We start from the raw sequence: 17,821 nt of genomic DNA, 5'->3' as shown, positions 1-17,821 counted from the left end.
TTCCTAAACCTTTACCTAAACCTATTCCAGCCTTTATACTTGAAGGATGGGTATTCACCAGAAGAAGTGTGGCATGAAGGAAATGCCACTGAATGGGCTGTGGTTTGGAAAAGCCTGGCAGACCACAAAGAGCAGCAAACTGAGCTAGTGACTTAAAGTAGACCCACTGACTGCATACAGTCTGAGCATCTTTCCCCAAATGCATGAGAAAAGATCATCAGACAAACACAGAGAAATATGCGGATTTTGTAAATTTGCTTTGTGCAAATATTTAGTATACCCGGGGGCTGCAGAATCTATTTTGATTTTTTTTTTTGTTATCGACTGAGATTCTTGCAATTTCTTTTTCCACTATAGGTATCAGATGAAGGAAGAGGAAATTGCTCTATCCTGGCATCACTTTTTCATTTTAATTATTGTGATTTAAATTACCCCATCTACGGAAGTCCATAATATAGCTTTGACTACCCAGTAATAGAGGGTAGTTTTTCCGCACGGCTAGACTGGTATTTTCTAAGAAGGAGATCTGCTAGCTTGCCTACTTTCACAGCAGCAGTGCCATGGGCCGTAATGAGACAGGATTATTGTTGCAACTGCTCTTGAAGGCCTCTTTCCCCAGGCAGCCAAAGAATGACTGAGTAATGCAGGTGATGCATTTGCTGTAATGAGATGGACAAAACCCTGAAAACCACATCCAGAACAATCCCCCACATACTCATGCCTCTGGAGGAGGGTATGGAGAGGGGGTGAGAACGAAATCACTGATACTGGGAAAAAAAACAAATAAAAACTATTTATTTTAAATAAATAAATAAAGGCAAGGGGGTTCTAATGCCAATATGCCCTGCACAGTCATGCAGAAAAAACCAGAGTTTGATTTCTAATCCCAGCCTCTTGTTCTCTGGCTGGCAGGAAGCACGCATGGGGTGGAAGGAGGTGCCGTGCATCACTCAGCAGCAGCCCCTCTGGCTGCCTAATGAAAGGGGTTGACAGACTCTTATGGGAGACCCATCCAGCCTGCCTTGGCTGGAGGATGATGGCCTTGGCACAGAGCACCGCACCACAGGAGGGGATTTTTTCCCGGCTTTATAAACTACATCCTTGAGGCCCTGTGTCACTGCCAACTTCTTCTGCCCAGCGCAGAACTGTCTAGGACTCCCTCTGGGGCTCATCCGCCAGTTGGAGAAGCCGTTATTGAGAAACACAGGATACCCTCTCGCAGAGTGCACTGAGCTGGACCACCCTCGCTGAGCTTCCTGCACCTGCTGGCAGGGAGACTGAGCATCGGGACTGGGAACAGCCACAAGAATACTACCACTGATAGAAGCAGAAATGGAAAGCAATTATTTATCTTGTGCTAGGAGTATGCAAGGTGGTGATTGTGCAGAGCCCTCTCTAAGTTAGAAATCGGCTCTATTCCCAGAGCACTGGTGCATCAAGGAAACTCTACTGACAGGCGCCTCAGAAATACGGAAAGGATTAGCACTCTGAATGCCAGGATGGTGTCACCAGTGTTGTGCTCATGTTAGCAGCCATGCTCTGACTCCCCCACCCTCTTCTGTCATGGGGGCAGCAGAAGGAAATGCTGTTATCTTTTCAGAGTCAAGCATTGACATTGACAGACACAACACAAATACTATTTTATAGATCTCCATGAAGCTTCAGGATTACAACGCAAACATTAACTTCCAGTCTTCCAAGGAGGGGTATTTTTGAACTTTTGCCCTGCTTTTCAAACTCCTGTACTGGGCAGCAGCCTGGGAGCACTGGTGACTGCTCTGGGGAGCAGTTCCTGGCAACTAAGGTCTCCTTTCCATCATGAGTACCTGCTGTGGTTTGGATCAGTCATTTCATTTCACAGCACATGGGGCTGCCCTCCGCTATGTGCCAGTTGCATCTGAAGCAAAGCAAGCAGTTAAGGATACTTCAGGCCTGTCTACCAGGATAAAACTCACCACAGGTTTGTTTCACTTATGTCTGGCCCTTCTGTTCTGATTAAATCCCATGACTTACTAGGCTTGCCTGATGCAGGCAGAGCCTGGGCACCCTGTTTTCCCTAACAAGGTGTCACACAAGCCCATGCAAGTACTGCTCATTCCCAAGACAAAGATTTTACCCCCAGACTGCAAGCACTGGCCACTGTCTGCGTCTGACCAACCAGTGGTGACTCTGCTAAACCTGCCAGAAAAGGGGCTGCTACCAAGTATTGTTTCTGTCAGAGAGTTGAAATTTTTGGCAGTGCCAGCCAGGAACAAATCTGAACCGAGGGGAAAGTACTTAAACTGCATACTGCATCATGAAACCTATTCAGAAGCCTACACAAAACCCAATCCAACCCAAACAACAATAAAGAGCTTTTTGGGAGGTCTTGGTATGACCTCATCATTGACCTGCTGATTCATCATTCAGTTAGGCAAAGGATTCATATGACACTAGTCTTCCCCAATCATGTGAGAAGGGTACCAAATAAAATGGACTCACTGGTGTGAAACATGAAATTATCCTCTCACATTTCATCTGTCAATTATTTCACATCAGCAGTCAAGGAAAACAGATGTAATGAACCCACTAAACCCAATTCCCTTGCTAAATATATTGGGGGAAGATCAGCAGTGGTTGGATTTACACATAGTGTGAACTGAGTTCACTGGCCTGTTTTCCATGTTGGGCCACACCAGCCCAGCTGTACCCCACACCTTTGAGGGTCCAGGCAGCTGCCTGCTCCCAATACGTGACCCCTCACTGTACCATACCACGTCCAAAGGCAACTCAGAATAGAAGTGCAATGCCTTGATGTCACTCACTTGATAACCTGGGCATCTACCTCTCCCAGGGTACCAGTGCTCAAAAACCTATCTGTGCAGGAAAATAAAATAAGGACAATAAAATATCCAGGATAGGAGAAAATCACCACTGTGTCCAAGGTAGATCACAATGAACAGTGAAAGTGAGGACACTTCAAAAACACTGATGTTCCCCAAAACAATCCATATTTAAGAGACAGGTAGACACCCCACATTTTTCCATCGATTTTCTTCAAGTCTTTGCTCTTACCTTTGCCATCCTACCCACATCTCACTTCAGACTACCAAAGCCTAAACACCACTGACTGCATCTCAGTGTAAGAAATACCTTGGCAATTGCACAGGTGAGATTAATATCACTGCAGACTGCTATTCAAAAATGTGTTACTATGACTTAAGGGAGAAGAAAAAAGAGAATTTTTTGTTTCTCATAATATGGTACACACAACCATTACATCTTGAGCTTTTACATATAACCTTTGCTGACATAAATACTAGAAATGGATGCTATTTGGTCAATGGAGCACTGCTGAAGCACGGGCAGTCACACAAGAGTGACGTTTCCCACCTAATTGCACAAACACGCCAACAAACCGCGGCACCTCGGTGGTCTGGTTCCTCACTGATATTTCAGTTGTTCAGCTGCCACAGCCACAGACGCAGCGAATTTTGAATTAAATACTACTGCTCGGTGATGCTGACACTCGCAGTCAAGCATATCTTGATGAAATTAGAGATGCAGAAAATATTTTTTGACAGAGTGCACAAGCAAAACAGTCAGAAGTGCAGCGAGTTCGGTGTGAATGACTCGTGCAGAGAGAGAGACCGGGGAGATGTTGAAAATTGGACTCTCTGATTTTGGCAGGAAGAGGCGAATTTTATTAGCAATCTATGCCGCAAACATAACTTTCCGACTATTAACAGTTTTTAGTTGCCAAAAGAAAAAACACCATTTCTAATTGCTTCTCAGCTCTTACATTTTATAATGGAAAAAGAAAAAAGGAGGAGGCAAGCAAACTTACATCTCCATTATGCAAAATATCAGACCAGTGGAGAATACAGCAGCATTCCAGTTCAACAAAATCTTCACAAATATAAACACTTTACAACCTTCTGCCCAAACCTGTAATTCCATGACAAATTAGCACACACATATCAAAAATGTGCAGGAAAGTTTTGCAAAGTATCGTAGTCTATATAGGAATTGGTAAAATAAGATTGGTTATTCTTACTGTTGCTACCCCCTAGCATGCAGGGGGTAGCAAGAGTAAAGGTCCTAAAAGTCTAAGGCCATTTTGTTTCCTTGAAGAAACATGATTTTCCTTTGAAAATCATGAGTTTACCAGAATGGAAATTTTAAATTAATGAAAGAGACAACAGGATTAATTCTGACCTTCAAACCCCACCTGTTTCCCTGTATTTCTTCCTAGTCTAAGAAGGAAAATACAGCCTTTCTGGATCTGCAAGTACTGCTGTGATCCCTGAGCAGAGATAATAGCTATAAAATGATACTTTAATTGTCTTTCACTTAGAGATTTGGATGGGCTAAACGAGACTTTTAAAGTAGCATGTCTAAACTTCATTGAAAAGATCCTCAGCTTTTAAAAGGTCCTCAAAAGTTCACTAAGACACAGCTTGTGAAAATTAGTAGCTAGCTCCTTTGCAGACAAAGGCTGGCAAGCTCGACTGGGAAATACCCTTTAGTCAGAGCAGAGAGAGTAGCCCTTGGGGAAGGGCCCAGATGGACTTGGTTCCCATGGGCATCTACTTCGCCCAGACAGAAACACACAGCTTGCCACTGAAATCAAACCAGCTGTTCTCAAGCACAAGGCTGTGTAGCTAATAACTGCAAAGGTGTCTTTACCCAGTGCTCTGAACATCCTAGCTAAGGTGACCACACATGTGAGCTTTCCAGCTGCATAAAAAACCATTGACTAGATGCTCTATGAGGTGAGTGGGGACATCTCTTGCCCTGCATTGCCAGAACATGGACAGCATATGTACTAGCTTGCACAGGACAGGGTCTTGAAAATGAAATACAAATTCTCCTACATGACCCTACTGGAGCATGGATGTTGGAGAGAAGATAATGGAGAGCTGAGCAGTGCCTGGTGTGCAATGGTTTGGAACCCATGCTGATGACAAAGCTAAAGGAGCAACACTATGTCTGGGCACAAGGCAGGAGGGATGTGTTCCACAACGAGCTCCCTGGACTACAGCATGCCAGCTAAAACACAGACTGCCGATAGCCACACTTTCTCATTTGTCTCTGTGGCTGGGCACAGCCAAGCATGTGTCACCCTGAGACCTCTTGGGGCCCTGGATGTTGCCTGCAGCACTGCTATGTGATAGCCTTAGGTCATGCTACTCTCTTTCTCCTCCATGAAATACTCCCAGACCAGAGGGGCCATGCATTTCAGGTGACACAGATGAGCAGGAAGCACCCCACAGTCACAGGAGCCCCTGGTAGGACCCAGCCACAAGGGCAGACCTGATGTTCCTGTGACCAGCCACACTCAGGCCTAGCTCAGCTCCCATGTGCAATCTGGGTCCCCAGAGCGACCACAGAGGAGCAAGGGGATAGTGAAATGCAATCTTTCCTTCGTCCTTCTGTGAGACGGCAGAGTATGTCTGCATGTGTGTGCTTGCAGCTGGAAGCCATGCCTGGGAGATGCAGCAACCATGACAGCCCGAGCACGACGTGCCCCGCCAGGCGCCCGCTGGGCTCTGCACCCACCCCTACTGCTCGCCCCCTCGCAGCGCAACAATTTACCCTTGAATAAATTAGCAATAATTGGAAATCCACTTCACTGGACCTTACGCAGCATGACTAATGTGACTCACTTTTTAGCTCTGTTCCTTTTGTGTGACTACTCAGCAAAGAGGGTGCCTTAGAAAAGAGAAGAACCAGTAAACTTTATGCTATGGAAAAAGAAATTACAGTCTCTGAAGAGTGATATAAAGGTTTAATGGATGCTTTGGATGCACAAGAAGCAAGTGTGCTAAGAGTATTGTGGGACACAATGCTCCTACTGATGGCTTTTTTTGCCTTTGTATCCTTGTCTTTAACTTTTAGATGGTGCATGTTAATTTTGGTGGCATGGGGGCAAGGCTCAGAGAAGTACATCTCTGCAACAAAGACAATACAAATCTACAAACACAAATAATTTTGAGGAAAAACTCCGACTTGTGCTATTTACTAGCAGTGTTGCAAGGGCTGGGTGGGCTGACAGCTATCTGAATCTCGGCCTTTGTCTTTGCCTAGATCTCTTATGAGAATGTGGTTAAGCCATTTAAATCCCTCCTTAATGGAAAAAAAAAAATATTAAAGGGTATTTAGAATGGTTAACACAGAGAAATTACAGCACAAAAATATAACATGCCAGAAATGTAACTTTTAAGAAGCAAAAGTGTAAACAGTGCTAATTCTGGAGTGTCACCTACATCCATTTTCTTTCATAACCCTATTCAAGCTCATTGTATTGAGCTAATTGCCAGGCTGTGTTTTTTCAAAAAAAATAAAATGAAGAGCGTTCAGCACATAAATGACTGTGTAAGCCCTGTAATATAGCACAGCTACAATATTCAAACAATTTGGCAAACTCTGAGCACTCACAATAACTTGCAACCTGGTATATGAAGTAAGAATCGTGAATTACAATACAGAATTTGCGACATAATCAGTGTGGGTTTATTAATGTTATACGCAAGTGCCATGTTTAAATATTTATATTTTGGTACCTGCCAACAGGTATTTTCCATTCTAGGGGGAGTACTTTTCTCTTGATTTATGCATGTAATTCCTACTACATGAAGCCCAGATATGCATACAGAAGGAGAGAGAAATGCATCCCTGTAGCTGTACTTTTTTCTAAGACATTAGTGAGACAAGTGTTTCACAATTTCTGTGCAGGATCCTTAAGCAGAAATTGTGGTGCATGAAACAATCCCAATTTCCAAGGAAAAAATTATACCCTTTCATTCTCATAGCAGCATGTAACTAAGGTTTAGATGAGTGAACAGATGCATGCAAAAATCAGCCATGAGAATGGAAAACATTCATTTTCACAATCTGCTAAATCTGCTAGGTATGCATGAAACGAAGCCAAAGAGATCTCCAGCAGAACGCAATGTCACAGTCTTGGCACAATGGGGACCTTTCTCAGATGCTGCTTGTGCCAGCACTGGCACTTTTACTGTACAGCTGTGTTAGAGATCACTGAAATACACTGGAATCTCAAAGAGTTAATAATACAACTGCTATTAAAACATATTCTCTCCACTTGACACTTTTTCATGAAATTAGATGTGATTTTTTCCTTATTATAGCAGCTACTCCTTTACAAGAACTAACAAGTTCAATAGTGAGATTTTCCAAGTGTGATTGTCTCTGCAACAATACAAGTCCCTTATCAAACCCTCTCAATGAAAAACTGGTGTTGTCTTCACAGCACTTACATGACCCTAGTTTAGTGACCTCATGCAATGCTGAAAAAAACCTCAAATTTTATACGATTTTTTAATATTACTGTTATGCTCAGCTAGAGAAGAAATGAACATATAATTAGACTGAGTAGATTAGATTGAACTAAAGAGCATAGTCAAATCTTCTCTTAAATAGTAGTTTCTCAGAAATAAGGCTTCTGACTTTTCAAGGGTGAATTACATGTCTTATTCTGTTGAAATGTAGATCTTATCAATTTAACTTCACAGCTGGTGCCTGGCCTTCAAAAGCCTGACTCTCTAGAGCCCAGAGAAAGCAACTGCACCACCCTTTTTCATTTTAGCATGTTAAAAACAAGGGCCATGGGCAAGAAACGATACATGGAAAAGAAGGAAGGGAGGAGACTCTTTCCTTGAGCGGCAGGCTTCGTCTGACAGCTCCTTTGTGCCTCCTCTTGGTGTGGGAGTCTCAGGTCCTCCCATTCTTAAAGAAGGTACCTTTAATGTCTTTTTCCCTAAATGCCATTACTTGGAAGCTCTTGGTTTTAGCAGCACCTTCAGGATGAAGACCTTTTTTGGAAGTGATAGGGAGAGGTTTTCTGCAGAGGTAGCATTTTTTTCTGGTCTCTTGACGGAATTCTTTCTTTTTGGAAATCTGGCTGCTTCACACAGAAGAGGAATTTCATAGCTTATCTTTTGGGATCTTGGATCAATTTTAATGGCAAAAAGCATTAAAGGAACTTGTCACATGGCTTCTGGAACCACATGGAGAGGCAAGGATGTCTCCACCCTCCAAGGCTGCCGCTCAAGCCCTTGCATATATATTTCTTGGCAAAACCCACATTTATATACTCACTCGATTTCCAGAACAGGGTGAAAACCAGATGCCCTTCTTTGCACCATGCAGCTTACTCCCTGGGATGTCTACATGAAAGATACTGTGATGATGGGGTTTATTTTAAGGAGGTGGTTGATTGGTAGCCTACAGTGTTGCCCTTTTCATGCCACACTCTGGAGGAAAAAAAAAAAAAAAAAACCTATGAAAGGAGGTGCACTTGTGCCAAGGCACTCTATGAAGTATACCTTCCCTCTGATCTATGACCTGGAATCAGTCCCCAGAGGCAGGGAGGTAGATGCTGCCAGGATGGCCCTTGGACTGCTTACAAAACTCAGCTGGAGTCCTGACATGAGGAGGAGGAAAATGAAAGGAGTAGTTTAGAAAAAAATACTTTTGTTTAGGCCAGATCTGTGACCTGTAAAGCTGCCTCAAAAGGGATACACAGCCTCTATACTTCCTTCAGAGGCTCCATCAAAAGGAATGCCTGGAATCTGCAGCTCCGTGCAGTATAATGTTTCACTGAGTACTCCTTCCTCTTTGTTAAGCTCCAGAAGCGTGCATTACAATTTTGTACCTTCTTCAATGACTTGTCCTTTTCTGAGGTATCTCTCTTTCTTCCCATTTAAAAAATTTCCAGGGAAATTTCCACCAGAAGAATGGACAAATCATTTGTCTAAGTCAGATGTAACATCAGCATCCACTTCTCTGGCTTGTTCTATAATTGGCAATAATGATTTTTAACAGTGCTTTGGGGAATGAGTACTCTGTATTTAGGGAATCCAAGCAAAGACTGCAAGTTTTTCAATATTGTGGTGAAAAGATGGTGCCTTTCCTACTGTGGTAAATGGAGTGCAAACCCATGCTTTGGGATGCTATGTCATGGGTTACAGAGATGCTTTCCCATAAGTAAAAAACATGTAATTCCCATTCAGTGACAGCCTGGTGCAGCCACTTGGGAAAAAAGTGACAACAAATAAAACCTGGAACTAGTTCACTGTGGTTACTGCAAAGCAAGCTCTTTACTGAACGTGCTGTGAGGCTACCTTGGCAGGCCTATAGGTTGCTTCCACAAGACTGACAAATGCTGGGGAACCCATTTGCATGGTTCGATGAGTCCATAGGAGAGACGATGGTGTGCAACCTCGGCAAGCGTTGAAAGCACGAGTCAAGCAAACGTGTAAAGTGCCAAAAGGGAACCAGCAGAACATTACACTTGTATGAAATGGGAGTAATCTCATTACCAGAGGTGATAACCATTGCACCCCTGATGGAAATGCATAATTACTGAAAACAGCTAATCAACTGCAAGAGCAGCAGGGTAGCCAGAAGCTCCTATCTAAACCATCTACTGTGCTTAACCCAGTTGAACTACTCCTCCTCCTCCATCACCTTCTACAAAGGGATCAGTAAAACATGCTGCGCATACAGACCCTCACATGTGGGTCAGCCCAGCTGAGTGATACAGTGCTTTGAATTTTTACTTGCAAATAAAACATATATCAGTGGAGTCTCCATCTTAATTCTACAAGATGCTCAAGCATGCCATACTTGCAGCTGTTCATTTCATAGCTACATCTGTAGATGAACAGAATTTGGAATAACAGCGTAACACCCGACTTCTGTTGAAAAAAAAGGTGACAGCAAGCTTCTTGCCTTTAATCTCTGACTTTGAAAAATCTTGCCTTTAATTTACTAACAATATATATGGCTATGGACAGTAAGAGGTGGTAATTCTCAGGCTAATGGTAAGGTAAGTTGAACTGTTAACGGGATCTGAGGCCAGCTACAGGCGTCCTCCAGTGTGTTTAATTAAAACAAGTCTGTCTACAGCAAAGGCAGTGGGGCCATGAACTTCCATGCTCCCTAGGTCCAGGTGACAAAAACTGAGGAGATCTGAGGGGTCTGGGGCCAGATACAGGATATACTGATTGTCTACGGCCAGATATGTCTATATTATGTGTATACAGCAATATATATTATACAGACATTGTGCGCCAATGCATGTTACTCTACAGAGGGAGCATGTGCAGCACTGGGAGCAGGACTTGCCTCAGGTGAGCACTGGTCAAGATGTTACTTTCTGACTGTGCTAAACTGAATAACTAGCCACTCAGTTTATTTAACATGGTCAGAAAGTACATATACAAATGCATATACACACATATATGTAAATATGTGCATGCATACACATTGGGAACACTTGCTCAGCCTCACTGATGATGGCGCTGGTACTAACCGGCTGCTGGATTCAGCAGCTTCCAGCACACTGCTTTTTAATTTTTCTAATCCTTGCAGTCTGTCTCCAGGCACTTCCAACAAAGGGAGGAATTGGCTTGAATTGTTTATCGCACTGCAACAGGTGAGGGAAGAGTACAGAGGGAGGGAAAAATTAGCTGTTGGCAGTTTAAGTAAACGATATAATTTTCCAGTTACAACTAGAAAAGTGGTAAAAGCTGTATGAATTGTTTGAAGGTCTTTAAACAGGAAGAGCTGCTCATGGAGCTGGCAGGCTATTAGAAACATGTGTAAATGAAAATTTCCCAGGTAGTATAGCAACGGTAGCAGTTTCATGTCTGTTGAGGATCTGATTTCTTGATTATGTTAGTAAACTAGGAATAGAACCACACAGGGACACATACACTGTGATGCTTGAAAAAAAAAAGCCATAGACCAAAATGTACAAGCTGTCCCTGGAGCACAGATATAAATCCAGGTCTGTGTTCTCTTAGGTTCATGTCCTGATCACTGAGCTAGAAAGTCAGCTTCAGGCCTAGATTTGGTCTGTGGCCCAGTTAATATCTGCTTATTTAAAGCAAGGTGGAGGATGTCTCTACCACATGGGTGTGTACATACAGATGGACCAGAGTTTTATTTAGCAAGCAGGGTGCTGCTGTCGTCACTCCAGATAAGGACAAATAGGCCTGTGCTCCTGGGCTTCCTGAACAAATTTTCTAACCACTAGGAAAATCATGCAATCACACGTCTAATTGAGGAAGGAAAGGGACCTCAGGAGACTACCTCATCCATCTGCCTCCTCAAAGCAGGGTAAACTACCACTGTATACCAGGCTCATAACGCCCTCACCCAGCCAGGGCTAGGATACCCCCATGGAGCAAGGACAGACCAGTGCTCTGGACAACCTCTTCCAGTGTCTGACCAGCTGCACGGGAAAGACTTTATTCCCTTTGTCTCCAGTCAGCATCTCTCTTCAGGCAGGCTGTGGTGGTTGATTCCAGCCGGCCTTTGACCTTCTTCATTCTGTGCTTACATGCCCAGGTAATATTTCTCTATTCCTCCTTGGTAGCCCATTCCTGCATTCATTTCCTGTATGCTTCCTTTTTGTGTTTGAGTTAAATCAAGAGTTCCCTGTTCAGCAAGCTGGCCTTCTGCCATGTCTGCCTGTTCTTCCACCCTTCAGATGATTTTTTTTCATTTTGTGCAGATTGTCACTGAAGTCTGACTAGCCCTTATGAGCTCCCTTGCCTTCAAGGAAAGCTTAATGTGGCATTAGTTCTGTCTACCAGATGAAGTCTTGTGTCCTTGCCTTCCTCGCTGCCTTCAGGATCATAAACTCCAACATCTGACAGCTCCTGCAGTCAAAACTGCTATTGACTGACAGTTCATTTTCATTCAGGATTCCAGCAAAGCATCTCCCCTAGTTAGTTGCTCAGCATTTGCACCAAAAATTTGTCTTCCTTGCATTCCAGAAATCTGGATTTCTTGTGACCCATCACGTGCTACTCTCAGTAGATTCCAGCATGGTTGAAGTTCTCCATGAGAGTCAGAAAGAGTTTGAAATACTTCCTTCAGTTGTTTAAAGAAATATTTGTCCACAGTCTCTCCTTGATCAGTCACCATCAAGACATTCCCATGTTCTGGCTTCCCCTCTGACCCTGATCCATCAGCTTTCAGTAAGCCTTTTACCCATGCCATCATGGACATGACCATTATTTCCTCTTTCCTATCCTAGCCATTTTTAAATAAAAAGGCCATGGCTTATGTGCTTTGCATGTGTCTCTTGTCAGAGTCTGCTAGGCAAATTTCGATTGCTTAAGGGCCTCAGACAGAAGATACATATCTGATAACCTTGGCATGAAAGAGATAACAAGCTACCAGAAGAGGACAGAAACATTGTTGAGTAGGCACAAAAGCAGATTTTCAAGCACTTAAGAGCGCATTCAGGGATTACCAGTGTGGCTGGGAATAGCACTCTTGAATGCATGTGTCTAAAGTCAACTCAAGGTAACTATATCATGTTCCAGTGCTAAGGATGCTTCAAAATACCTGAAACTGTGCAGCTGTATGATGAAGTAAGAACAAAGTCTATTGTTCACTATATCTATTGATTCTAGCTGGGTAAAGAAGAAGACAGGACAGAACAAGCTTCAGTCATGATTTCATGATAATTACTCAGCACTGGTGAAGCAGCTCCTGAAATACAATCTCCAGCTTTGGCCACTTACTTCAGGAGAGGTGTTGAGAGACTGTGGAGGGCAGTCAAGATGTGAGAAAGCTTTTGACACTGCTGCATAAAGCAACTTCAAGGGAAATGTGCTAATGTGACAAATGATCCCAAATGGAAGTTCTAGTTTCCCCTGCCAGATACATTCACCAGTAAAACACAAAAAAGCCACAATTCTATAAATGCTCTGCTTGACTCAAGGAATTGGGTTTGATAGCCATGGGAGATTTACTACACATACAAAGTTTACTAAGCACTTGTGGAGTTCAGGGTGTAAGAAAGCCACTTGTCTGGCTGACAAGGTGGGAACTTCCTGTGTGTAACTTGCCCATTTAAAAGGTAGTACAAGCTCTCTTTTCTTGAAGAGTGAGAGTAAAAAAAGGGCCTATAGGAAGCCCATGTGAAATCCCAGGCAAGACTTCATTGAGCTGAGAGGCTGCTGCTTTGTTCCACTGCTCCTCAGCAGCACCTCATTTGCTTCATTAGCATTTCCTCACACTCTGTCTTCCACTTACCAACTTCTGGACCACATTGGAAAAGAGCCTCCTTAGCTCCAGCTCCAGGGGACACAACCAGCTTACAGATGTTGCCTCTGCCATTATCTGGGCTTCCTGCCGCTACCCATTAAATATGCACAACGTAAATTATTATGATTATTATTATTATTATATTTTTTTACCTTAGTTGGCTTGCCAAGAATATATGGCTTTGAAAGGTGAGACTTGTGGCTCTGTTCACTGCTAGTAGCACTATGAAATCCCAGAGATTCCACTGAAAAAAAAAAAGGGGAGGTCTCAGAGAGCCCTTGCTTATGACAAAGAGCTTCTGCTCTTCCTGCAGGAAACATCATCCCCATGAAGGCATGAGCCATGCAATGTTCTGTTATGTAGCACTGCACCTCAATGAAGAGGAGGATGTAGGAAGAGGTGATGTCTGATGACCAGGAATGGGAATTGCTGTCAGAGGCTAGAAGCCAGTTGCTCTTTCTGCTAGTTTCTGTCAATTCATATCAAGCACTACTCAGAGGTTTCTCAGCGCATGAATCACCTCCAGCTACAAAATAGAGCATATGTGTGCAGGGCTGCTTGTAATAGCCTCAAGCACTGAAAACCACAACCCACCTTCACATTTCTGGACATTTCTTTTTCTCCTCAGCACTTCCACTGTACCTCATGGATGATAAGCAAATTTGACAACATGAAGCCAGATTCTGAGGTCAGGTGCTCTGGCTGGCAATGCTCAGGCGATGCTGCTGCTGTTTTTCACATGTTGGCCGTTAAAGAGCTTCTACAAAGCCTCTACTCCAGAAAAACACATGCTCAGATACAAGAGTGTTGGGTGGCAGAGCCAAACATCCTTCATCCCTCCCTCCCCATTCGATGACCTCTTTCACAGTCAGGCAGCAGCCAGTCACAGCAGGCATAAGATCATGTGGAGGAAGGGTCTTCTGCTCAGTAAGCCCATTTCCCCCTAGCATCTCCATCTCTCTCTTCCAGAGACTGAAGGCAGATGATGAGTATCCAGTCAGGTGATGTGGTTGCAGCTCTCTGGTCATGTAACAGTCTCATTCCACATAATCTTTCTTTATTTCTCATCTGACAGCTGCTTCCGTGTGAAAAATGAAGAGCTAAGCCTATTGACACCAGCTGAGGAGATAGACAAACATTTTAAAAACAACCTGTCTTACAGGCCAAATCTGTATACCTTCCAACTCAGCAAACCTGGAAACAAAATGCCATAGCATTGCTCATTACTTAAGGGGGAAGGAAAGATAGATCCTTTATCAAGGACCATGTGCTTCTGGAAGACATCAAGTTCATGTCCTTCCTGATGTGAGAAATCACAGGTACATTCTACTCCTATTTCTCTGAACATTCTCAGCACCTCAGAGGGCTGTGGCAATGGCTAAAAGATACGTGTGTGCTTTAAAGCACCAGGCTTACAGACTGTTGCATATGGAAATAATAATAAAAAACACATTTGGAGGACAGATTTTTGAAAAAGAGCCACAACAGAGGGCAAACAACTATTTCCCATTCCTATTAGGGTTCACTATCTTTGGTGCAAAATGCACACAACAGAGTATAAATCTTGGTCTTGTTGATGCCAAATGATCTGAGTTTTCCCACTGAAAAAACGGTTCCAAGGTTCTTCCTCATGGCACTGACTTCAGAGGAGGATAGATAGTTTGGCAACTTAGATATTTCATGCTCTCATTTGTAATTATTGAAATTCTCTATTTGATAAGTAGGAAGAAATTTATGAGACAAGATGGAAACCAAAAGAAGTTATCATAAAATCTGTACTGGATCAAAACCACTGAATACTATGTTGCAAAATCTAGAAGAAATTGTTTGTCATGTTATTGTGACTGGTAAGTTTATTAAGTGGATTCTTCTTAACTCTCCACACAGAAAAGTACTAATTTCATTATTTCAATGCTGCAACTTTGATGAAGTAAAGCCTCAGATTCTAACCACAGAGCTTTAAAAATAATTTACAGGAGATGTATACTTCACAAGTTTAAGTAATAAAAGTTTTGTTCTGCAACTGTGGTGTGGACAAAGATTTTTTAATTGAAATATGACATGGTATATACCCTTACAGCTAATCAGTCTATCGATGCTTAGAATAAGGTATTGCAGGACAAGCAAGTTCAGTGTCCCGCTCATCCCCTGTACCACTGCCTGTGGCAACTGTCCCAGAACTGCTCTTCAAAGGACGTAAGGAGACCTTAATCAGGGTCTCTGTGGATGGGCCTTTCAGTAAAGGGATGAGTGCTTCTTGAGCACTGCTGCCAGTCTTTGGCTCCTACAGCTGGAATGCAGAGACAGCCCCTCAGGACAGGAGAAGGCCTCGGTGGCTATCCCATGCTCATTTGGGTAACTGGGAATTAGTCACAAGGCATGTATAAGTCAATGTGTGGGATAATATATGAATTATCAATTGTGTTATCTCTTCCTACTCAGTGTATTTCCTTTGTATTTGAGGCAGAACATGACCACTCCCAGATTTCACCTCATGAATATTTCACTCCATTTTTCCTTCCTGCACTATTTGTGCCATTTATCTTGTCCTATATTCACTTTCTTTTTTCCCCTACTTTTGGGAAAAGCATCTAATATCCCTGTAGCATTAGTTTTTCTTTGTTAATGTCAAAAAATGTTAATCCGTGAAGACTTGCTTCCTAGATAATGTTAATTCAGCTGCCAGTTTTATAATAGGATTATGCTTTCCAGGATTTAAAAATCCCACTTGTTAGCTACAAAACAGACTTCTACTAACAGCTATAAAATCTAATTTAATCCCTATTGGCATTAACTAAATAGCTGAGGTATAATTTCTGTCTAGCTGCACTTAACACCCTGCTATTGCCATAAATATATAAAATTCCCTTTGAAGTTATAAAAGAAACTGTTTGGTAGGATAAACAGGGTCTCGTGAGTCCAATCATATGTTATCTCCAAGGCATAACAAATGTTGTTTACATATTGTAAAGATTTTGTGGACAGCATATTTAAATAGATTCATCCATGTTTACATGTATTAATTTGCCCTTTTTCTCAAGAAAATGCATACTAAATTATGATCTGTAAATATTCCATTTAAAAATAATTGGTTAATGAGTGGAAGATTGGGTCTGTGAGAAATCAAAGCTTAAAATGTAACCAAATAACTTGACAAAGCTGGAAGAAAATACCAATTTGTTCAACATATCCCCTTTTAATGCACAATTGTATTGTGAAACCTTAGAAGATAAAGTTATCTTGAGTCTGGCATAGGAGCAGCTATTTTGAGGCAATCCACTAAGGGGCTAACAAGTAACAAGTAAGGAGGAAAGAATAAGCAAGCCATGGTTTATAATCATCCTAAAATGAACAGCCAGGATCTTTATAACCATTTTCTCCCAAATGAGGAACAACACAAGGATTTATGGTCTTCTGGAGCTCAGTGATCAAAATAAAGAAAAGTATTTAAAATTATTTTCTCCCAATCTTGAAATAACTGGTAAGTACATTGTTCTGGAGAGGGTAGCCCTACTGCACTGCAGTGAAAGAAGGATACCAAAAGAGCCATTACAGCGATCCACAGTAGGCAGCATTATGTTATGCAGGAGTTAAAGCAGCAATCTCAGAGCAACCAAGCTGCCTTAAAGATAGAAATTGTTAGTCAAACTCAGAAAACACCAGAATTTCATTTATACTTTCAAAAAGATGCAAAGTGCTGATCAGACTCCACCATCAGCTTATCACTTCCCTTATTGATAGACAAAAAGGCAGTTCACACTGTGATATTATAGCCAAACAGAAAGATGAACAACCTCAGCAAAGTAGCTGACATTAACATCCAAATCTATAGCAGGCTGGATTTGCAGATGTGTGCAGTTGTTTTTGGAGAGTTGCTCAATATACTTTGGACAGTACATTTAGATGTGCTAACAACTGCACATGCTCCATACAGATACAAAAACCGCTGCCAAAATAGCAACTTTCAAATGCAGCTGGATGTTTTGACTTGCCCATAATGAAGAATAAATTTGGCAAGTTTTTCATTTCTTTGAAAAAGAATTTCTTGCTTGGAAGCCCAGACTCTGGGTATGGCAATGTGTAACCTAGGGATGCATTATTAGCTGTCATGCCTCTGGAGCCTACTGCATACTATGTAGCCAGGAGAGCTGGACAGGTTTAGATGGGAATAAGCAAATGCATGTAGTTTCTAGTGTTCCACCCCTGTTTATCATAGCTTTTATGACAGGGACTAGAAAAATCCCAAGACTTGCATATTGTGTCCTATCCTGTATGGGACTGCACATTAGATTCATGGATCTGGATGCCCTCCATGATCAGTAAGCCAGAGATTTTGGGTATCAGCTTGTTCCATGAAAGAGTATTCTTTTGGTGTATAAAGCACAGCTTAATATACAGTCTTTCACAATTCGGAGAAGAAAGTAATTCACAGAATATGTAAAAACCAGGGCTTTAAGAAATCATAATCCATGTGTTTTGTCTTCTGTTGAACAGAGATAAATTGCTCCACTCTAAGTTAAAGGGATGTCATGGCATGGGTTTAGTTCATGGTGGAAATAAAAGGCTGGTTTTAGACAGTTCTACACTTATTTTGCAACTAGCACAGTTCACATGCCTTCAATTCAATATATGGTGGTGTATAGGGGGAAGAAACTCAAACTCCCTAAGGGCTTAATTCTGAGTTACTAATTTAGACACAAATGTCCTTAATTCATTGTGAAATGCTATTTGAATAAGGACAGCAGAA

At 42.2% G+C, this 17,821-nt stretch overlaps 1 protein-coding gene across 5 annotated transcripts in view; it reads right to left on the bottom strand.

Annotated features, from left to right (window-relative positions):
• Nucleotides 1-17,821, bottom strand: part of CLYBL (citramalyl-CoA lyase) — a 168,354-nt gene that overhangs the window by 53,905 nt on the left and 96,628 nt on the right. The gene's annotated exons all lie outside the window — the stretch shown is intronic.

The sequence above is a fragment of the Corvus cornix genome, chromosome 1, assembly GCF_000738735.6.
Source record: "Corvus cornix cornix isolate S_Up_H32 chromosome 1, ASM73873v5, whole genome shotgun sequence".
Classification (NCBI taxonomy): Eukaryota; Metazoa; Chordata; class Aves; order Passeriformes; family Corvidae; genus Corvus; species Corvus cornix.
This window is presented reverse-complemented; position numbering and strand designations above follow the sequence as displayed.